Source organism: Peromyscus californicus, unplaced genomic scaffold (genome assembly GCF_007827085.1).
Source record: "Peromyscus californicus insignis strain IS unplaced genomic scaffold, ASM782708v3 Scaffold_11__1_contigs__length_118956290, whole genome shotgun sequence".
NCBI classification, from domain to species: Eukaryota; Metazoa; Chordata; class Mammalia; order Rodentia; family Cricetidae; genus Peromyscus; species Peromyscus californicus.
In genome coordinates this window covers 91,559,797-91,584,136 of record NW_026294402.1, presented here as the reverse complement: position 1 = coordinate 91,584,136, position 24,340 = coordinate 91,559,797, and the positions used below count along the sequence as shown (strand labels likewise).

At 43.7% G+C, this 24,340-nt stretch overlaps 1 long non-coding RNA gene across 1 annotated transcript in view; it reads right to left on the bottom strand.

Annotated features, from left to right (window-relative positions):
• Positions 1-23,787, bottom strand: part of LOC128097268 (uncharacterized) — a 50,265-nt gene extending 26,478 nt beyond the window's left edge. Inside the window, exons 1-3 of the long non-coding RNA XR_008213827.1 lie at positions 23,685-23,787; positions 15,598-15,726; positions 12,567-12,694 (exon numbers count right to left, since the gene is read on the bottom strand). This is a non-coding gene — a long non-coding RNA (uncharacterized LOC128097268). The remainder of the gene's footprint in view (positions 1-12,566; positions 12,695-15,597; positions 15,727-23,684) is intronic.
• Positions 23,788-24,340: the final 553 nt, after the last annotated feature.

The following is a 24,340-nucleotide window of genomic DNA, read 5'->3' as shown; positions in this document are numbered from 1 at the left end:
GACCTGAAGACTCCCTGGTCACCAGAACCACAGGTCCTTCAGTGAGAAGACCAGATGACTAGAGTCTAGGGAAAGAACACAATCAACCACAGCCAGAGCAATACGACACCACCAGAGCCCATCTACCCTACTACAGCAAGCCCTGGATATTCCACCAAGTGGAAGCACAAGAAAATGACCTTAAGTCCAATCTTATGAAGATGATAGAGGCCCTTGAAGAGAAAATGAATGAATCCCTTAAAGAAATCCAGGAAAACACAAACAGGTGAAGGAAATAAATAAAACTGTTCAAGACCTGAAAATAGAAATAGAAGCAATAAAGAAAATTCAACTGAGGGAATCCTGGAGACGGAAAATCTATGTAAGTGAACAGGAACTACAGACACAAGCATCACCAACAGAATACAAGAGATAGAAGAGAGAATCTTGGGCACAAAATATATAGTAGAAGAAATTGATGCATCTGCTGTGGAATAATCCTCTTGTACACTGTAAAGATTTGTCAGTCAAACTGGTTTAATAAAACACTGACTGGCCAGTAGCTGGGCAGGAAATTAGGCAGGAAAGCCAAACTGAGAATGCTGGGAAGAAGGAGGGCGGAGTCAAGGAGTCACCAGCCAAGCACAGAGGAAGCAAGATGAGAAGGCCGGTTTACGAAAAGGAACCAATACACATGGCTAAAAATAGATAAGAATTATGGATTAATTTAAGTGTAAGAGCTAGTTTGCAATAAGTCTGAGCAACAAGCTGAACATTTGTAAGTAATATTAAGCCTCAGAAACTTCTGCCTACATGCATCAGTCAAAGAAAATGTTAAATCTAAAGAGTTCCTGACAAAACACCCAGGAAATCTGGGGCACCACAAAAAGATCAAACTTAAGAATAATAAGGATAGAAGATTCCCAGCTCAAAGCTCCAGAAAATATTTTCAACAAAATCATAAAAGAAATTTTTCCTAACCTAAAAAGGACATACCTAGAAAGGTACAAGAAGCTTACAGAACATCAAATAGATTGGACCAGAAAAGAAAAGTCCCCACACCACATAATAATCAAAACATGAAACATACAGACCAAAAAGAATATTAAAAGCTGCAAGAGGAAAAGGCCAAATTAACATATAAAGGCAGATATATTAGAATTACAGCTGACTTCTCAATGGAGACTCTATAATCCAAAAGAGCCTGGACAGATGTCTTGCAGACTCTAAGAGAATACAAACCAAAACTTCCAATCACCATAGATGGAGAAAACAAGATATTCCATGACGAAGTCAAATTTGAACAATATCTATCCACAAATTCAGCCCTACAGAAGGTGCTAGAAGGAAAATTCCAGCCTAAGGAGGTTAACTACACCCAAGAAAACACAGGAAATGAATAATTTCACACCAGCAAAAACAAAAGCAATGAAATACACATTCTCTCTCTCTCTCTCTCTCTCTCTCTCTCTCTCTCTCTCTCTCTCTCACATACACACACACACACACACACACACACACACATACAAACAAACAACAACAAAATAACAGTAATTAACAATCATTAGTCATTAATATCTCTCAATATCCATGGACTCAATTCCCCAATAAAAAGACACAGGCTAACAGAATGGATGTGAAAACAGGATCCATCCTTCTGCTGCATATAAGAAAACATACCTCAACATCAAAGATAGATATTTCTTGAGAACAAAGGGTTAGAAAAAGATTTTCCAAGCAAATGGACCCAAGTAGCAAGCTGATGTAGCCATTCTAATATCTAACAAAATAGACTTCCAACAAAAACCAAAATTAAGCAAAAGATATGGGGAAGGACACTTTATATTCATCAAAGGAAAAATCCACGAAGATGATGTTTCAATTCTGAACATCTATGCACCAAATGTTGGGGCATTCACATTTGTAAAAGAAACATTACTGAAGCTTAAATCACACATCAAACCCCACACATTAGTAGTGAGAGATTTCAACACCCCACTCTCATCAATAGACAGATTATCAAGACAGAAACTAAACAGAAAAATAATTGAATTAACAGATGTTATGAAACAAATAGACCTAACAAATATCTTCAGAACATTTCACAAAAATACAAAAGAATGCATTTTCTTCTCAGCACCTCATGGAACATTCTCCAAAATTGACCACATACTTGATCAGAAAGCAAATCTAAACAGGCACAAGGAATTTGAAAAAAAATAGAAATAAAACAAAACAAAAAACCCTGTATCTTATCAGACCACCACAGATTAAAGTTGTATTTAAACAACAACAGAAACAACAAAAGTCTAGAAACTCATGGAAACTGAACAACTCTCTATTGAATGATACTGAGTCAAGGAAGAAAGAAAGAAAGAAAGAAATTAAAGACTTCCTAGAATTCAATGAAAATGAATGCACAACATACCCAAACTTATGGGACACAATGAAAGCAGTGATAAGAGGAAAGTTTGTAGTACTAAGTGTCTCATAAAGAAATTACAAAGATCTCATACTATTGACATAACACACACCTAGAGCTCTAGCACAAAAAAGAATCAGACACACCCAAGAGGAGTAGACACCAGGAAATAACCAAACTGAGGACTAAAATTAATAAAAATAGAAACACAGAGAATACTACAAAAAATCAATGAAACAAAGAGTTGGTTCTATGAGAAAATCAACAAGATAGACAAACTCTTGCCCAAACTAACTAAAAAGAAGAGAGAGAATATCCAAATCAACAAAATCAGAAACCAAAAGGGGGATATAACAACAGACACAGAGGAAATACAAAGAATCATTAGGTCATCATACTTCAACCTGTACTCCACAAAATTGGAAAATCTAAAAGAAATGGACAAATTTTTTAATATATACCATTTACCAAAGTTAAATCAAGATCAGATAAAGAATTTAAATAGACCTATAACCCCTAAGGAAATAAAAGTAGTCATTAAAATCTCCCTACCAAAAAAAGTTCAGGGCCAGGCAGTTTCAGCACAGAATTCTATAAAAACTTTCAAAGATGAGCAAATACCAATACTTCTCAAATTATTCTACAAAATAAAAACAGAAGGAACATTGCCAAACTCATTTTATGAGGCCACAGTCACTCTAATACCCAAACCACACAAAGACTCAACAAAGAAAGAGAATTACACACCAATTTGAATCATGAAAATTGATGCAAAAATACTCAATAAAATACTTAGAAACCAAATCCAAGATCACATCATGATCAAGTAGGCCATATCCCAGGAATGCAGGGATAGTTCAACATATGAAAATCTGCCAATATAATCCACCATATAAACAAACTGACAGAAAAAAAATCACAAGATCATTTCACTAGATGCTGAAAAGGCATTTGACGAAATCCACCACCACCCCCTGTGGAAGTTTGAAGGAAACTGGCCCCCAAAGGGAGTGGCACTATTAGGAGGTGTGGCCTTGTTAGAGTAGGTGTGGTCTTGTTGGAGGAAGTGTGTCACTGTAGAGGTAGGCTTTGAGGTCTCATAGATGCTCAAATACTGCCCAGTGTCATAGACTACTTACCATTGCCTGCAAGATATAAGGACTCTTAGCTACTTCTCCAGCACCATGTCTACCTGTATGCCACCATGTCCCACCATGATGATAATGAACTGAACCTCTGCACTGTAAGCTGCCACCACAATTAAATGTTTTCCTTTCTAAGAGTTGCCGTGGTCATGGTGTCTCTTCACAACAATAGATACCCTAAGACAGAAGTTGGTACCAGGCATGGGTATTGCTGTGATAGGCCAGACCATGTTTTTATTTGGAGGAAATTGGACTTTGGGAGTTTGGGCTACAAAAGCAGTGGAATGCTGTAAGCACTGCCTAATGGGCAATACCAGCAGGAGCATGGAAGACAGTGGTGCTGAGTGTGGTTTGAACTGTGGGTACCTGGATCAAGATATTTCAGAGGAGAAGAATGTTAAATGTGGCCTAGAGACCAGTCTTGTCATATTTTGGTGAAGAATGTGGCTGCTTTTTGCCTTTGTCCAAAAAGTCTGTCTGAAACTAAAGTGAAGACTTTTTCAATTAGTTCCGTTGGCAGAGAAAATCTCAAAACAAACTAGTATAGACTCTGTCAAGGGGTTATTAGTGTTAACTCTGATGAAGATTTATAATGAAAAGGAGCAGGCTGAGCAAATAAAAATACAGATTGTACAGACTGAAAAAGGAGACACCAGGAAGTAAAATAGAGCTAAATCCTATATTCACAGAGATAAACAGATTGAGAAGTGAAATAAAGGGAGTGGTGACCTCAGGGAAAGATCCTACCCAGTTAAGTTTCCAACTTGTGGAAAGAAACTAAAGAAAATCTTAGAGCCAGGTGTGGTGGGGTACACCTTTTATCTCAGCACTCAAAAGTCAGAGGCTGGCAGATCCCTGAGTTTGAGGCTAGCCTGTTCTACAGATCAAGTTCCAGAACAGCCAAGCTTAGGCAGTAAAGAAAACCATGGAAAATAGAAAGTTAGTGAAAATGTAATCGAACAGGGGGGCCACGTTCCAGCCCTAACAAGCAGCAGAACTTGGCAGCTTTGGTTTGGTTCTGGCTTTAGAGTCAAGGATAGAAGAAAGAGGTTATGGAATCTGCCTCTGTACCTAAGGAAAATCACTAAGGCCAGGCATGTGTCAGGGGTGTCCCTGAATTTAGGCCCAGAGAGGTCATTTATGAAGCTGTGAAGGTGAAGCCTGGATTGCCTTGGAGACCCCACGATGTTGGAGATGCCAGAGCCACAGGATACCTGCAGAGGAAAGCTGCTGACAGGGGTGGAACCAGCCCAAGAGAAAGAAGTGTGCTGCAGTCAACAAACCTGAAAGGAGCTGGAGAGCTGAAGAGTGTTTTGACATCAGACATAGAGATGCAGAATTTGGAGTTTTCCTTGGCTGCTTTTTGATCTTGCTTTGGTCCAGTATTTCTTCTCTGTGCTCCCTTGCCTACATTTTGAAATGGTAATGTAACATATAATGGTCCTGTGCCATTATATGTTGGGGATCTGCTTTTTTATTTTGATTTTATAGGGGATTACAGTTTTAAAAATTACATGAATTTCAGAAGAGACTTTCAATTTTTTTTTTTTGAGACAGGGTTTCTCTATGTAGTTTGGTGCCTGTCCTGGATCTCACTTTGTAGACCAAGCTGGCCTCTGAACTCACAGAGATCCGCCTGGCTCTGCCTCTCGAGTGCTGGGATTAAAGTCCTGCCACCGCCACCTGGCAACTTTCAACTTTATAGTTTAAAGTAAGTTTGAGATGTTATAGAGCATGGAGACTTTAGAAGTTGGACTGAATGCATTTCTGCATTACGATATGGCTTCAAGCCTTTGTGGGCCAGGGAGTAGAATGCAGTGGTTTGAAGAAAAATGGTCCCTAAAAGGAGTGGCACTATTAGGATGTGTGGCCTTGTTGGAGTAGGTGTGGTCATGTTGGAGGAAGTGTGTCACTGAAGGCTTTGCGGTCTCATATATGCTCAAGATACCTCCCAGTGTCTCAGACCACTTACTGTTACCTGCAAGATGTAGGTACTCTCAGCTACTTCTCTAGCACCATATCTGCACACCACATGTCCCACCAAGATGATAAATGTAGTTGGAAGTTTCTCGGTCCTGCCTGGCCCCATAGTCCTGCAGCCACTTATAAAATAATCACTCAGAGGCTTATATTAATTACAAACTGTATGGCCTATGGCTTCAGCTTCGTGCTAGCTAGCTCTTTCATCTTAAATAAACCCGTTCATATTCATCTATATGTTGCCACGTGGTCATGACATTACCAGTCTGCTGGCATGTTGTTGCTCCTTGGGCAGTGAGTTTGTGTCTCTTCTGACTCTGCCCTTCTTCTCTCTGTATATCTGCTTGGATTTCCCACCTGACTGCAAGCTTTCTTGCCATTGGCTAAAGCAACTTTATTTCTTATCCAATGGGAACCACACATATTCACAGCGTACAGAAAGACATCTCACAGCAAAGTCCACATCAGAGGACTAAACCTCTGAACTGTGAGACAACACAGTTAAATGTTTTCCTTTGCTGGGCAGTGGTGGCGCATGCCTTTAATTCCAGCACTTGGGAAGCAGAGGCAGGTGGATCTCTGTGAGTTCAAGGCAAGCCTGGGCTACAGAGTGAGTTCCAGGACAGGCTCCAAAGTTCACAGAGAAACCCTGTCTCAAAAAAAGAAATGTTTTCCTTTATAAGAGTTGCTGTACTCACGGTTTCTCATCACAGCAATAGAAACCCTAACTAAGACAAACTGTTCATGATAAAAGCCTTAGAGAGATCAGGGATAAAAGGGACATACTTAAACATAATAAAGGCAATATACAGCAAGCTGATAGCCAACATCCAAATTAAATGGAGAGAAACAAAGCAATTCCACTAAAATCAGGGACAAGAAAAAAGTGTCCACTCTCCCCATATCTATTCAATGTAGTACTTGAAATTTTAGCTAGAGCAATAATGAAGGAGAGCAAAGGGGGATACAAATTAGAAAGGAAGAAGTCAAAACATCACTATTATCAGATGATATGGTAGTATACATAAGCAACCAAAAAATTCTACCAAGGAACTCCTACAGCTGATAAACACCTTCAACGAAGTGGCTGGATACAAGATTAACTAAAAAAAAAAAAAATCAGTAGCTCTCCTATATACAAATGGTAAATGAGCTGAGAAAGAAATCATGGAAACAACACCCTTCACAACAGCCACAAACAATATGAAATATCTTGGAATAACTAATCAAGTAAGTAAAAGACCTATATGACAAGAACTTCAAGTCTCTGAAGAAGGAAATTGAAGAAGATGTGAGAAGATGGAAAGATCTCCCATGTGGATTGGCAGAATTAACATAGTAAAAATGGCCATCTTATCAAAAGCAATATACAGGTTCAACAAAATCCCCACCAAAATTCCAACACAATTCTTTACAGACCTTGAAAGAACAATACTCGACTTCATATGGAAAAGCAAAAAAACCCAGGATAGCTAAAACAATCATGTACAATAAAAGAACTTCCAGAGGTATCACCATACCCGATTTCAAGCCACACGACAGAGCTATAGAAATAAAAACCACAGAGTATTGGCATAAAAACAGGCAGGTGGATCAATGGAATCAAATCAAAGACCCAGAAGTAAATCCACACAGCTATAGACACCTTGTTTTGACAAAGAAGCCAAAATTATACAATGAGGGAAAAAGTATCTTCAACAAACAGTGCTGGTCTAACTGGATGTCAGCATGTAGAAGAATGCAGATAGATCAATTTCTATCAGAATGAACAAAATTCAAGTCCAAGTGGATCAAAGACCTCAAAGCCAGATACACTAAACCTGATAGAAGAGGAAGTGGGGAATAGCCTTGAATGCATTGGCACAGGACACAACTTCCTGAACATAATTCCAAACTTGGAGGCACTAAGATCAACAATCAATAAAAGAGACCTCACAAAACTGGAAAGCTTCTGTAAGGCAAAGGGCACTGTCAAAAGGACAAAGTATCAGCCCACAGAATGGAGAAATATCATCACCAACTCCATATCCAGGAGCGGGCTGAACTCCAAAATATATAAAGAACTCAAGAAACCAGACATCAACAAACCAAATAATCCAATTCAAAAGTACAGATTTGCCGGGCGGTGGTGGCGCACGCCTTTAATCCCAGCACTCGGGAGGCAGAGCCAGGCGGATCTCTGTGAGTTCGAGGCCAGCCTGGACTACCAAGTGAGTTCCAGGAAAGGCGCAAAGCTACACAGAGAAACCCTGTCTCAAAAAACCAAAAAAAAAAAAAAAAAAAAAAAAACAAAAAACAAAAAACAAAAGTACAGATTTAAGCAGATAATTCTCAGCAGAAGAATCTCAAATGGCTGAGAAACACTTAAAGAAATGTTCAACATCCTTAGCCATCAGGGAAATGCAAATGAAAATGATTCTGAGATTCTATACCTGTCAGAATGGCTAAGACCAAAAAAGAAGTGACAGCTTATACTGGAGAGGATGTGGAGCTAGGGGAACACTCCTCCACTGCTGGTGGGGGTGAAAACTTATATAGCCACTTTGAGAATCAATATGGCAGTTTCTCATAAAATTGGGAATCAATCTACCTCAAGACCCAGTTATCCCTTGGGCATTGTGGTAGTTTGAATGTAATTGGCCTCCATAAGCTCATAAGGAGTGGCAGTATTAGAAGGTGTGTCTTTGTTGGAGTGGGTATGGCCTTGTTGGAGGAAGTATGTCACTGTGGGGGCAGGCTTTGAGGTTTCCTATGCTCAAGATACTGCCCAGTGTCTGAGTCCACTTCCTGTTGCCTTTTGATCAAGATGTAGCCAACACTATGTCTGCTTGCACACCACCATGCTCCCACTATGATGATAATGGATTGAACCTCTTAACTGTAAGCCACCACCTCAAATGTTTTTCTTTATAAGAGTTACCAAGGTCATGGTGTCTCTTTACAGCAATAGAAACCCTAACTAAGACAAGCATATACCCAAAGGATGCTCTATCCTACCACTAGGACACTTGCTTAATATGTTCATGGCAGCTTTATTTGTAATAGCCAGAAACTAAAAACAACCTACATATCCCTCAATCAAAGAATGGATAAAGAAAATGTGATACATTTACATGATGGAGTATTACTCAGCTGTTAAAACAATGACATCATGAAAATTGCAGGCAAATGGATGGAACTAGAAAAAAATCATCCTGAGTGAGGTAACCTAGACCCAGAAAGACAACATGGTATGTACTCACTCATAAGTGGATATTAGCTGTAAAGTAAAGGACAACCATGCTGTAATCCACAGACCCAGAGAGGCTAGGTAACAAGGAGGACTTGAGGGAGAAGGTACACATGACTATCCCTGGGAAGGAGAAATAGAATGATATCATGGGTGGACTGGGAGTGGGTGTGGATAAGAACTGAAGGGGGATCAGGTAGGGGAGGATGGAGGGAGAGATAGACAACTGGAATTTGGGGGGGGGGGGTTCAGAGTTCACCAAGAAAACCAGTACAATGGAAACTCCCAGGGATATATAAGGGTGACCCTAGCTAAGACTCCTAGCAACAGGGATACAGAGCCTGAACTGCATCTCCTGTAACCAGGTGTAGCAGGGTCCTTGCTGTTGTTCCCTTTGGGGGCAGGGGCCAAGTAGGCGCAGAGTCAAACCACACAGACTCCGGGAGAATGTCGAAACAACAAGCTCAGTTTATTCAGGAAGAGGCAAGCCTTATATACCCTCCACCCCACCCTGGGGGGCGGGGGGGTCTGATGAATATGCATCTGCTGGTGTGACATGGCTGCCTCTCATTGGTGCAGGTCATCTCCAGATCATGCTTCAGCTGTTGTTGTTAAGACCATCAGGCAGACCCAGGCTGGCTCTCGGAAAGCATCTTTTTTACTTGTTTGAGCCCTCTGGCCCTCAAGCCCGTTAGGGATGAGTCATCCCACACCCAGTCTAGACTTCCTGTGGAGGGACTGGGACACCAACCCAGCCACAAAACCTTCAACCTACAACTTTTCCTGCCAGATGTGCTGGGGTGAAGGTGGCACAGAAATTGTGGGAGTGGCCAGCCAATGACTAGTCTATCTTGAGACCCATGTCACAAGAGAGAACCCACCCCTGACACTGTGTGGAGGGCCAGGATCCAGAGGCTAGATATCCCAGAGACCTAGGATATTACCAAACACAACTGGCAAAAGAAAAAGTTAATGAAATGATTCCTAATGATATTCTGCTGTACTCATAGACTGAGGCTTCATGCAGCAACTGAAGGAAACAGATGCAGAGAACTACCGCAGAACATTAGGTAGAGCTCGGGGAATCCTGGGGAAGAGGGGGAGGAAAGACTGTAGCATCCAGAGGGGTCAAGGACATCACAAGAAAATCCACAGAATCAACTAACCAAGTCTCAAAGGAGCTCACAGAGACTGAACCAACAAGGAGCCTGCACGGGTCTGATCTTAGGCCCTCTGTATATATGTTATGGTTGTGTAGCTCAGTCTTCTTGTGGAACTCCTAACAGTGGTCCCTGCTTTTGGGACCCCTCTTCTCATACTGGGTTGCCTTGTCCAGCCTTAATATGAGAAGAGATGTCTAGTCTTACTGCAGCTTGATATGCCATGTTTGGCTGATATCTATATCCATGAGAGGCCTGCCCTTTTCTGGAGAGAAACAGAGGAGGAATTGATTGGGGAGGGTGGGCAGAGGGGAGAGGAAATGGGAGGAGAGGAGGGAGGGGAAACTGTGGCCAGGACATAAAATAAATAAATATGTAAAGAAGTGAGAGAGACAGACAGACAGACAAGAGAACAGACAGTATGGGAGGAAAATCTACTACAATCCTACCAAGCTTTTCCTTTGGCTAGAATTCTTCCCCTGGTTCGATAAAGCTCCAAAGCTGAGAAAGGAAATGCTATGTAGACACTCATTTTCAAGAGAATTTCTGAACACACGCATACAGCACCTGCTGAAATCCAGCACCCGGTTACATACAAGAGGATGAGTCACGGAAGCCGTTCCCTGAACACAAACTGGACCCTGCCTCCTCCTTCTCTTCAAAATGGAGGCACAGGAGTGGCCCCTCAAGATGGGCAGGGGAGAAATGTTTGAAGAGAGGGGATGCTTGGAAGCCTCTCCTACCCCAGGATGGCGGGATTGTCCTCAACTAGTTTTCTGTTAGAAAATATTCCCTCCTCCAGCCATTTCCACAGGGGTGTTCTTTCTCCTGATTGGCGTCCAACGTGGTGGCAAGAGTTTCCACCTAAAAACTGAGAAAAAAGATTCTAAAACAGAACTAAAAACAGTTCCTAGTTGTGTCTTTCAAGTAGCGGCAGCCTTCGTGTCTGAGCTACTGGTGGGTTCCTGGCATGTGCGCTCGACCTGCAGTATGGCGGGAATGAGGCTTCTGCAAGTGGCACATTAAGCTGCGTGGTGGATTTAGCCTTTGCTAGTACAAAACAAAAAGAGGTTTCTGGGCTACACGCTGCTTTGATAAAAGCATAGACCCACTATAGCTCCCAGAGCTGGTGGTAAACTACCACCGCCATGTTGGGAAACTGAGGTGGGTGGAGCCAGCAGCCACAGCTGCTGCAGTTTAAAGCAATAGATTCACAGTAAGACAGATTCAGATGTAATAGTTTACAATGTGTGTAAAATATACGTAGGCTTGAAAGAGACAAAAAAGGTGATATATACAGTTATATAAACAAATACATAGTTTTAAAAAATAAAGTCTTTAAAGAGACAGTAAAGGTAGTATAAAAAATAAGCCACGTAAAAATGGATATTACACGGAGAATCTGCATTGTGTTGTCTTTGGGATTTTTAACTGCAGAAAAACATTTGATTGTAAAAGCTGTTGAGTTATGCCAAAATGTATATATATATATATATATTTTTTTTTTTTTGGTTTTTCAAGACAGGGTTTCTCTGTAGCTTTGCGCCTTTCCTGGAACTCGCTTTGGAGACCAGGCTGGCCTCGAACTCACAGAGATCCACCTGGCTCTGCCTCCCGAGTGCTGGGATTAAAGGCGTGCGCCACCACCGCCCGGCTCCAAAATGTATATTTTAAAGGTACCTTGACTTCAAAATTTGGATATAAGGATATGTTGCTTTGGAAAAGAGTCTCTTTTGTTCCCACGGAAAGCCAAAGGCTATGGATTTGTTCCAGATTAAGATACATCAGGTTTGACCAGCCAAGACCCCCTGAAAGATCTCCAATGACACCATGGCCCAGATGATCCAACATCCAGAATGATTTGAAGGCAACTGGCTCAGACAATACACCCTCATGGACTATTCCATAATTCTAAAATTTTCTTTGTATCCCCATAAGATACAGCGCCCCCCTCCAGCAGGAAGTAGTAAGAGAAGCTACACCCAAATTCCCAAATTATATGTAATTTTACTTTGTTAAGGTTAAAACCTTCCTTTTTGAAAAAAAATGGGGGGGAAGTGCTGTGGGATGGTCTGTATGTCAAATGTGTTGCTGATTGGTCAATGAATAAATCACTGATTGGTCAGTGGGCAGGCAGGAAGTATAGGCAGGACTAACAGAGAGGAGAATTGAGAGAACAGGAAGCTGGATGAGAGAGACACTGCCAGCCGCCATCAGGACAAGGAAGATGTAAAGTACCGGTAAGCCACAAGCCACGTGGCAAGGTATAGATTAATAGAAATGGATTAATTTAAGCTGTAAGAACAGTTAGCAAGAAGCCTGCCATGGACATACAGTTTGAAACCAATATAAGTCTCTGTGTTTACTTGATCGGGTTTGAGAGGCTGTGGGACTGGCGGGTGAGAGAGATTTGTCCTGACTGTGGGCCAGGCAGGAAAACTCCAGCTACACCTGATGTCTTTCTATAGCCTAGTAGCAAGCAAAACACACCCACCACTGCATCCATGGGACCTGGACACAGTCATAGGACTTGGCAAAGCCACGTGTGGTGTGAGCAGAGGCTAAAGTTGTGTATGAAGTGTTAGGTTTGTTCCTTTGCACGTCTGTCATCTCCTAGGCACCGCTCCCATGGGGTAGCTGTCACTTCTTACCTTTGGTCTAGATGGGGTACACACAGATCAGATCTGAGCCCAGCCATGAAGAGCCAAGACCAGCTAGAACCACAGTTTCAGCAATGCTGCTCTGGCAAGGCCAGTTTGCCAAACGGGTTAGAGTGAACCTGTGATGATGAGAATAAATGCACACAGTTACACGTTGCTGAGTTTGGGAGTGGTTTGTGATAGCATGAGTTGTACCAGTAGTTGATCCCTCTACAAAGGGGAGAATGAGACACTGATAACTTCCTCTGTGAGTCTGGACATAGTCAGTCTAGAGACACATGACTGATTCTTGCTTGGAAAATCATGTATACCCAGCTGGCACAAGGAGGGATGAAATCAGGTTGGGTGCACTGTCCTGCCACTTTGAGAGGAGCAAGGATGTGCAGCTCTGATGCGTCAAGTGGATAACATAGGGCTCAGAGAGATCCAGTCTCCCTGATGAAATCTTGCTCCAAATAGTGTCAGCTACATGGGAGAAACCCATCAGTAAAAGGCCGTGGTGTGTTCGTTCAGGAGCCAGTAGTACAAGGAGACACTGTGACAGCTGGGAAAAGAGAGGAGTCACCAGGTCCCCCTATCTCATGAAAGATCCCTAGATATCTGGGCCATCCTAACTGGAAAGCAAAGGGAGGTGTGATATAATATTAAAATTTGTATTTCAATTTGATGACTTATTTTGACACCTGAAAATGAGATATTATAACTGACAAGAGACTAAAAGTTATGGAGTCCTTTGAAGGTAACATCATGGGGAAAATTAAGAGATCTGACAGGCTGTATTTGAAAGAAATGATAGGAGTTTAATTCATTCAATAAAATGATTATGTTGTTATATAACTCAAATGCATGCACATGTACATTTTCAGTGTGTAGTGGTTACACAAATTCTCAACTTACAGTGGGTTTATGCCCCCAGTAAATCCATTCTAGGTTAAAGATACTATAAGCCCAAGATGTATTTCAGACACATAAGCCATCAAACATTCAAGCTTAGCTGAGCTTCCTTTAAACAGGTTTGCGACACTTACATCAAATAAGCTTGCAGATGGATAAAGTTACCTAACACAAAGCTTATTGTCTAACAAAGAACTGAATGTTGCATGTAATTTATTGGGAACACGATGAGACACAAAACACAACCATAATCTCTGGCAACACAGGACATGGGAGCCATTGTTTCCCCCAGGTGACTGCATGACTGACTGGGAGCCGCATCCCCCTCCCGCTGCCCAGCATCACAAGAGAGTATTGTGTCAGGTATGACTAGCCTAGTAAAAGATATTCAAAGTGTGCAGCATGGTTTCTACCAGGTTCATATGGCTTTCATCCCAGCTTACAGTTGAAAAGTCATAAGTTGAACTATCTTATGTCGGGAGACCGTTGCCATAGTATGTATTGAGTGTACTCATAAAGATTCAAACTGGAGAATATGAATGTCTGGGGCAGGTGGGCGGGGGAACTTCTGCAGTAGAGATGAGTCCTGTGCTTCTTCCCCTCCTTACTTCACTCAGTTCTAACAACACAACTATCACACAGCAAATTTCCCTGCAAACGCTCTGCCTGCGGCAGAGCTTATTTTATAGCTTTTTATTTAATATTCCTTCGAGAGTTATCATCTGCTCTTACAGAAACAAAGACAACAAAATACATTTTCATCGTTCAAGCAGTCTGGTTCTTCCTCTTGTGGATGGATCCAGACCCTTCGGAGGAGAGAACTAGACTGAGGAGCCAGGACAAGAGTCTTGTGCAGTAGGTGGCTTGGGTGCCCTGGTGGCCTAAGCAAGGCCCTCAGCCTCCCCGAGCTGTATTTTATTTCTCATTAAGCTCACCTGGAGGATACACCTAAAGCATCCATGTGTCAGACCATGGTTTGTTGTGGGAAAGCCCCAAGCTAGGCTGACAATCAGAAGGTCCCGCCCAGGCTCATTGTTGAAGACCTGGTCCCCAGCTGCTGGTGCTCCCGCAGGAGGTGGCAGAGAGTCTAGCCTGTAGAGGCTAGTGACAGAAAGTAGGCTGTAGAAGGCATACCTTTGTAAGGAGGGCCACTCCCTACTCACTTCATTTCTCCCTCTCTTTTTTCCCCAGCCTCCATGAGATGAGCAACCCTGCCACACGTTCCCCACCATCGTCTGCCTCAATCTAGCCCAGAGAATAATGGAGAGAAGCAATCATGAACTGGAACCATAGCTGAAATAAACTTCTCGCCTTTGAGTTGTTTCTAGCAGTTATTTATAACAGTAGTAAGAAAACTAACATTCCCTCCACTACCTGGGTTTTGTTGTTGTTGTTGTTGTTGTTGTTGTTTTGTGTGTGTGTGTGTGTGTGTGTGTGTGTGTGTGTGTGTGTGTGTGTGTGTGTCTAGATAATGCTGTCTGCTTGTCCGTCTTTTGTTTATCCTCCAAACAGTAGTTCTGCCATTCATTTCACTCATGACTATGTATCTTAAGAACCTGAGACAAACTCATCTGGTTACTTCGTCTTAGCCTGCAGAACATCAGCTGTGGATGGCCCTCAGGATATAGGATTAGATTCTGTGATGGCGTCTCATCCTAGAGCCTAAACATTCTTCTTGGACCTTCTGTTAACTCTACAATCTCAGAGCAATCAGACTTCTCTACAAAAGGCCAGGAAATGGAGACGGGGGTGAAACTTCTCAACAACTGAAGGCCCCTTCAAGAACTGGGCAGTGCCAGGCAGTGGTGGCACATGCCTTTAATCCCAGCACCTGGGAGGCAGGGGCAGGCAGATCTCTGTGAGTTCGAGCCAGCCTGGTCTACAGAGAGAGTTCCAGGACAAGCTCCAAAGATACAGAGAAGCCATGTCTTTGAAACCCACCCACCCCCCGCAAAAAAAAGGAAGGAAGGAAGGGAGAAAGGAAGGAAGGAAGAAAGGAAAGAAAGAAAGAAAGAAAGAAAGAAAGAAAGAAAGAAAGAAAGAAAGAAAGAAAGAAAGAAAGAAAGAAAGAAAGAAAGAAGAAAGAAAGAAAGAAAAGAAAGAAGAACTGGGCAGTAATGTTTCTTACCCTATAGGTCAAAGCAGCCACAATGCACCCAGATACTAGGATGTGGAATGAGCTCCAGCTCTTGATGGAGGCGTGCCAAGGTCACTCTGCAGAAGAGCATACGGGATGGCAGATATTGTCAAGGCTGCCCTGGAAAAGAAAATCTGTCACATATTGTTTTTGTCGCTGTTCTGCATGAGAACTGTGACAGATGGAGAAACTCTGAAAACTTAAATCTCCGTGCTTCTTTCAAGTGTCATTATGATCTTCTTTTTGATTTTCCATTTTTAATCTATTTCAGTTTGCGTGACTTTGGAGTGAACCATGTGTGTAGTCACAGCCTAGCTGCCATGTCTGTCCCCTAGATCACCTCTAATTGAGACTCACACCAATTCCTTCAGCAGGGAAACACAGGGCTCTTTTAGTCGAGGAGACTTTATCCATTAGTCGTGGCCTGATAGATTATGAAGTAACAACCCAAAATCAACACCATGTGATAAGAAATGTGTCTCCATATCTCTATCAGTGAAATGTCCCTCTCTGCTCTGCCCTGAGACAAACTGACATAGCTCAGACCTTCTGCGAGCTTCTGGGAAGCACAGCAAAGGAGAAAGCACATTAATTCTTAGAGTCTCCTGCAGAGAAGTGAGCCAGTTCCACAGCTCCAGCACCAGCCACACACACACACACACACACACACACACACACACACACACACACACACACACACACATCTGTTATCAAAGGAAGAGGTGTGTGTGTGACCTTGTCATGCCCAGGAGGACAGTCAGAAATGCGGAGAGCTACATTTAATGACTTCACTGGGATTGGGATTTCTCAAGATCTTACTAAAGAATGTTTCAGAGCCTCTTCTCAATGCAGAGGCAAAAAAGTATGACATATTACTATAATCTCCTGTCTAACATTGTATCATTGATTTTATTATTGTTGTTATTATATTTTCCAGGGATGTGTTGTTTTGGTTTTGGTTTTGGTTTAGTTATTCCCATCTTTTTGTTCCTATTTCTTCTCAAATATTTCCCAAGGGGCAGTGACAATAGTTGAAATCCTAACCCTGCCTAGGGACTCATAGAGAACAAAATGTCCCCAGGTGGCTAGTTCACAAGCTTATCCCACTGCCTGCCACAGAGCACACAGTGATGCAGCACACAATACAGCAGCCCACATTCACAAATCTGTATCCAAGTCTTCTCCTGCTCCAGAACCTTTGTGACAGTGTGACAGTACAACACTACAAGGATCATTGCCCCTTTCCCAGTTGGTGACTGTCCTGTGTGCCTAACTTCTTCAGGCCTCTGTTTCCCCAGCTGTGAAGTGAGTGCCGGGTAGTTCTCACTGGAACGGCCATTGTAAGACTCAAAGGGGATACTATTTATAAAACACTTAGAAGAGTGCCTGGGGCATTGCTCATTGCTCTTCCTGAGGCTGATAGTGCCCAACTTTACCCAGTTTTTCTAAGCCTGGAACTGCTGGTGAGTCCATAGGTAGATTGGCAGTCGCCCTCAGAAGGCCAGGCTCTCGATGTTCGTATAAGTCGACCTCACAGGGGCTGTGAGGATAAAATATAAAAAGATACAAAAGCAGAGGTCCCTAATGTTTAATTATCATGGGAGAAGACAGCTTGTGCATAGGGCCAGAAAGTAGTTATCTTTCCTATGCAAAAATCTCTTCCCCACCAACCTGCCAAGATGTCTGACACTTTACCATTGCAAACTCATTCCTTTGGCTTAACCGCTGATGTGTCTGAGTGTCTCGTAAACACCCAGCAAGCAAATGAGGGCCATGAGGGCTTTACAGGACAGCCACAGTATTCTAACAAGTAACTGATAAACAGGCCGAGAAATTTTTCCTATCTGGAATCCTCTCCCAACACCCAAGCAAGAGTAAGTAAAATTCTACCACAGTGACAACATTTAAAATTCTTAATCATTTTTTTTTCTAACTGTATCACTGAAATCATTTCTGAGCCAGCATTCTTGTCTCCAATCAGCCTGCTTGAATCCAGCTCTGGATTGCTGCCAGGATAATCAGTCCACAAATAGATATGATCATGCCATGCCCTTGTTCTGACGTCGGTGCTTCAGAATCGATACTGGCTCCTCTGTGTGGTATGGGAGGCCTCTGACATCGCATCCTTAGGATCCTTCCAGCTGTGTGGTTCCCTGCTGACTCCAGCCCTCCCATACCAGCCAGCATCCTAATCACTCCCAGAATGGAAGCCGGCCAGGAGGCATCGCACCATCCACCTGTCATCTTCTTAGCAGTTGTTTGCTACCTCCACCTCGTGTAATAGACATCATGGTCTGTGGGAACTCTCCCTCCAGCAGCATTGTTATGTGACTACTAGGGGACCAGTGTGGAAAGACGTCAGTGTGAGAGATAGAACCCCAGACAAGAGAAGAAGGATGGCAGACTCATTCTGTCCTTGGGTCCAGTCAACTCTGAGGTGTGGTAGATATAAAATATGCTCACAGATTATTTGATATCTCCCTTCAAAGATGAGGTCAGACTCTTCTCCCCTAATGTATGGAGCTGGATTAGTACCTTACTTCTGATGGGCAGACTGGTGGAAATCAGTGTGACATGTCAGGGTGTATCTTCGAGGCTTTGCTTTCTCTTGGGTGACTTGCACTGAGAGAAGCCAGTTGTCATGGTAGAGGACAATCAGCCAGACCTGTAGAAGGGGCCAATGGTAAGTAACTGAGGCCACTTTCCAACAGCCAGAGAAGAACTGAAGACCCTTGCCCACAGCCGTTCAATGAGCCACAGCAGAAGTAAGGCCGCCAGCCCTAGTCATCACATCAGCTGCCATGAGGTTAATGTCTTGTCTGCAACCTCAGGAGAGACCCTGAGTCAGAACCACCCTGCTACAATGCTCTGAAACAGTGGCCCAGCAATTATGAGATTAAAACCTTTTTGAGTTACAAACTACGCTGGCGATTCGTTTCTCATCATGAATGACATAATGCACAAGGCAGTTCCAGATCCATGCTTGGAGTTTCATGTTTTTCCTTCGTTGAGCTTCTGTCTTTTACATCTGTGATTTCCCTGATTTGAATGTTGATTGGATTCTTCAGCTGGCTAAGTCCTTCCTGGCTGCTGCATCTTTACAGGCTATTGCTTCCTTTGGGAAAGCTGTCTCCTCCCCACGTTCCACCCCTGCATTCTGGTCAAGCATTCCTTCTGTGAATACCTGGGCACCCAGAGATTCCTTATGCCCAGGGTAGCCATAGTCACCTTTGGAGGCTTTTGCAACTCAAATCTGGATCAGGGCCTAGACCCACTGACCACTGTATCATATCATGGGCAAGATTTCACACATCAGCACTGTGGTGGTTAATCTTCATTGCCAACATGAGTGGATCTGGGATCCCCCTAGGAGACACGCCTCTGAGTGTGTCTTTCAGGGCTTTTCCAGAGAGGTTTAACCAAGGTGGGAAAGTCTAAATGTGGGCTATACCATCCTATGTGCTGGGACTCTCAGCTGGCTAAGTGGAAGATGACAAATGGGCCCCAGCATTTAAACTTTTTCTTCTTCCTGGTTCACCCAGATGTGAGCAAGTTGCCCCCACCACAGCTTCAAGGCACCTCCCAGCCATGATGGACTCTAGTTCCTGCACTGTGAGGCAAAATAAACCTTTCTTCCCTTAGGTTGCTACTGGCCAGGTATTTGATGAGAGCAAAGAGAAAAGTAATACAAAGGCCTTAAACACTGTGGTAAACCAGGCTGGCTCCCCACTTGCCCCCATTATCATCAGAGAGTATAAACAAGCCAGTTTTCCAGGACTCCTGCAGTTTCCAAAGAGAAAGTCCTGAAGCCCAGGAGTCCCTCAATCTAGGCAGACTGAGGTGTCTAGACACTTACCTCCAGCTCCCTATGCGTGGGTCAGCTCATACCCGTGGTCCTCTCTTGAGGATCATCTTTGGCTGATAGGGAGTGCCTACTCAGAGACATTGAACCACCACCCTCAGGGCCAGTGACTGAAGAATACAGGGTCACAAGAGCCCAGCCTCCTGACTCTAGATAGGGCAAGTCTTCAGTATTATTTTTGCTATAAAAAACCCTGGGATTCCAGTGAAGGCCGAGAACCTCATCCATCCTTGCTTGGTTCTTTTCCATGCCCATTCTGTTTCCCTCATCTCCTTGCAGGAACCTCTTAGAACAAGCCCTCTATAGATCACATGCAATGAAACCTCTGCCTCAGCAAGGCTTCAATGGAACCCACACTAAGACAGTAAGTAATTGTTGAATGAATTAATGAATGAATAAAAAAATATCTTAGTCATCCACATCTCAGACCCTCAGTTTCCTAGTCAGTAAATAGGAATTAATGATACCTTACACATTCATCTTGAGAACTAAACAAGTGTGATTTACAAAGAACCTGGTGCCAGACTTGCCCCACAAGGGCCATCCCACCATTCCATTATACTCTCTGGTCTTCCTCACCACCTAAAAGCCATGACATGGGTAGTCCCTTCTGCCTGCACAGGTGCCAGAACTTGCCTTCTCCTACAGAGACCCACAGCATCCTGAGTCTGACCAAGGACAGACTAAGTCTAATGTAGTCAGATTTTTCTTCGGGCCACCAGCTCACAAATAACAACACAGAGACTTATTATTAATTATATAAAGCTCAGCCTGAGCCTAGGCTTGTTCCTAACTAGTTCTTAGAACTTAAATTAACTCATATTTTTTAATCTACATGCTTCCATGAGGCTTGTTACCTCATCTCCATACCATCCATCCTGTTTCCTCTACATCTGGCTGGCGACTCCATCTTTTTTCTTCCCAGAGTTCTCTCTTTGCCCCAAAGTCCCGCCTACACTCTCTTTCTTAGCTATTGGCCATTCAGCTTTTTATTACACCAAATCACAGCCACAGATCCTCACACAGTGTACAAATAATCCACAACAGTCTAATTTTGGACAATGGGGTTCTTCCTGAGCTAAGCCTCTGTGGAAAACCAGGCAAATTGGCAGGGGGTGACCCAAAAGCCATCTGACAGTGGATTACGGTTGAAATGCTATCTGTGCTAATGCAAGTCTTATTGGCTTCCTAAAGACAAAGCAGTTCCTACCTTAGGAAAAGGAGGTACCCAGACTTCCCTGCTTTCCACGTCTCTCAAGGCCATTTGTTCTATTGGTGAAGAGCCCTAGAATGTGAGCAGGATCCTGGAGACAAAGGGCGGGGTATAATGGGAGTGGACAGAGTCTCAGGACAGTCCAACCAACCTGCCACAGAGTCCATCTGCTACAAGTGAGAAATCCAGGATTTCTGTTAAGTGAGGAGACTGGTGATCTTGCTTTGGATCCATGAACCTCTGTAGGGATGAGCAACAAGTCTTGCTTCTGGTGCTTTAGGGGAACCGGCTCTACCTTCACCCCCCTACACACACACACACACACACACACACACACACACACACACACACACACACACACACGACAAAGGCAGCCCCCAGGGGAGGGGGAAAATACAGAACAAACAATGGGGAAATCTCAGCTCACAGAGTCTGAGAATCAGCAACAGGCAGAAGCGAACAGAGCCTGGCCCACTCTCAATGCTCGGCAACCTTGAGTGAGGTCACATGTTCACATCTCTGCATCTCTACTCACCTATATCATGGATGCAACCACTTCTGCTTCACAACACCAACCCCCTGCCCTCTGCCATGCCCTTCAAAAACACCACCCTTCAGTTCTCATCACATTCCTGCTCCCAACTTAAGGCATTCCTGCTCCCAACTTAAAAAAAAAAAAAAAAAAAAAGGCAACTACAGCTCAGAGAGGAAGTGCCTATCCAAGGTCGTGAACCACCAAGTGGCCAGGCCAAGTCTGAACATATGCCCCTCAAATCTGCCTGAACTGTGGTCGCTGCCCACGCGCCACTTCCGGCCATTCTGTCCCAGGAAACTGAGGACTTCACACAATGTTAATTCCCTCCTTCCCACTGGGATGAGGTGTCCTTTTAGTGGAAGGGAAAATGATTTCAGGTTTCATCCAGTAAAGCCCCCAGCTCCCTGCTCTGTCCTTGGAGAAAGTGAGGTTGAGCAGGAGCAAAGCCTGCTTGCTGGATCCTCACTGATGGGCTGCCTCAGTTTCTCTGGGTCTGCCCACAGAAGTACCTCAGCTCCACCCCCTCCTCCCTGGAGTCCTGAGACCCCAATTCTCTGTGGATCTCCCTGTTCTACCCTCTCCTCCCTGCAGCTGAGACCCCATTTCTCTGTGGATCTCCCGGCCAGTTGTGCTGACTAGCTTAGCTAAGGTTCCCTGACTTTTATAGACATGAGCCAAAGCTGGGTCATTAAGTCTGAATCTCTTGAAATCCCAGAGATTCATAGTCCAATCTAATATCTGCAGCAAGTGGGGAGTGGAGTGGGATACACATGGTCTGCTCCTGCAGGTTTAAAGCCTATAACTGGGCACCTGAGGACTGTGGCAGGCCTGGATTAACTTTAAAGGACCCTTGAAGCTGAAAACCAGGACAAGCTATAAATCTGCAGAAGACTTCTGCGTAACCAGCCGAGAGCCAGGGCCTGTGCCGGATGCAGTAGAAAAGCAAGGGCCTCTTACTAAGGGTCCATCAGTCTTAGAACAAAAACTGCTTGTCGACAAATGCATAAACAGACTAAACGTGTGTCTGAGCCGTGTATAACACAGCAGCATGTTTTACAGAGGGATATGCAACACGCCCAGAAGGCAATGTGGAAAAAAAAAGGAAGAAGAAGAATTCTTTTCATCTCTACCTAGTATATGTCTCTGCCATTAGGCCATTAGAATGACCAGGTCCTGACAAGTGGTTCTAAACTCACTCACCTAACCATACAGATTGCACAGAAGACGGTGATGGCCAAATGCTGAGGAAGCAGCATTGCCCAGGAGTCCAGTACCTTGCATGTGGGCCACAGGCAGTGAGGGAACCCACTTCCACTGGACTCAGGACAGGGACACGTCTCTCCAGATCAGAAGACTAATAAACATAACTTCATCCACCTAGGTGCTGATGAAACCCATTAACCAGGGAAATCGGGGCCAGTGGAATAGTGGTTTAAAATGTCCCGCCCAGTTCCTGCCTTATAGACAAGGCCTGAAATACATTGTCTTGTCTTTTCTCTCCTTATCTCACCAGAAGCCATTTCCAAGGCCCTCTGCACAAAGTGGCTTCCAGATTAGTAACACAAAGGAGCTGAGGGCTGTGCAAACGGGAGTGGCCCTCCTCAGACTCGGACCAGGAAGTCACCTCACCCCAGCCTTTTTTCCTCCGCCATCATGGAGTGTCTCCCTCATTAGTGCAGCAAGCCCCTGTCCTCACAGTGTCCATGCTTCTGCTACACTTAACCTCTCCTGGCTCACTCTTAGCTCATTGTGTGATGAGGGGCTGAGCTAAATAAAAAAGCTCCTCTCGGGCTTTAAATCTCTGATTTTTATGTAGGGGGTGGGGTGGGGTGGGTGGGTGGTGCTGGTAAAGTTACAATGGATTCACCCATAGAGAATTACCTATAACTTTTTTATTAGCATATTCTCTGGTGCTTTCAGTCCCCAGAGTGCCTGGGCTTTCACACACTTCTCTGTCACCTTGGACATGCTCTTTGTTACTTAGCTGCTCAGAGGCCCTGTCTCCTCATGAAAATGAGGGTGAAGTTAGCTGACTCACAATGTCATTACCAAGATCAAATGAGCTAATGTCTGCAAATCACCTAGCTCCAGCATACAGCAGGAGACACTCAGCATTTGTTAATTCTCCTCTAGTCCCTTCAACATCCCCTGCTGAGTCAGAAGTCCCCACAGGAACTCCCAGCCTTGGCTCTCCAGCCACTTCACAACAGACCTGAGCATTCTCTGGTCCTGCTGACATCCTTCCAGAGCCAGCTCGCACCAAGTTGTGAGGGGAACTGTGTTCATCTCTTCTAGTTACTACTGGGTAACCTCCTATTGAATGGCTGTGGTGGGGCTTATTTATAAGAGGAACAAGCAAGCTTTCCAAATCAGACCTCCTGCCCAGACGCCAGTACCCACAGCACTTCTGCTGGTAGACTAAACATCATCACGGAGACCTTCAGAGCCCAAAGAAACAGGAGACTGACCTGGTGGAGAGCTTTGATCAAAGTACTTCTTCCCTCCACAGTTACCAGGGCTTTTCCACAAGGCCCATGAGGCCAAGGGCCCAGTGACAGCCACCACTGATTTTCTACAAGGAGAGAGAAATGGCTAAGAGAACCTGTGCTTAGAGGCTAGCCATCCTTTTGTTACATCAGATAAACCCAGCCGAAAAACAACTACCGAAAAGCTTTTGACCCAGACAAGATAATAGAGACTGTTTCTGAAGTACAAAGAATTGTGTTTAAATGTAGCAAGTGTGAAGTTCTTTTCTCTCCAAGAACTGAAAAAGAATTCCAAGAAAAATAGAACATATAAAGTATATGTAACAAAATGATCCCTCAACTCAAAGACCACAGATATCTGCCCCCACCCCAACACACACACACCATCATCACCCAATTTCTGTTATAAACACTTTCCAACATTAACTCATCAAATCCCCACAATAACCTTGTGGGATATACACTAGCATTTTACACACATGGAAACTGAGGCAAAAATAAAAGAAATTCTGAATCCCAAGTCAGTCACCTTTGACAAAGGAAACAAGACAGGAGTTCTCCAACTTGAAGCTGTGTGGCATGGCCTTCCCTACCTGTGCCTTTTCTCTAACCATCCTCCTGCCTGGATCACCCATCTA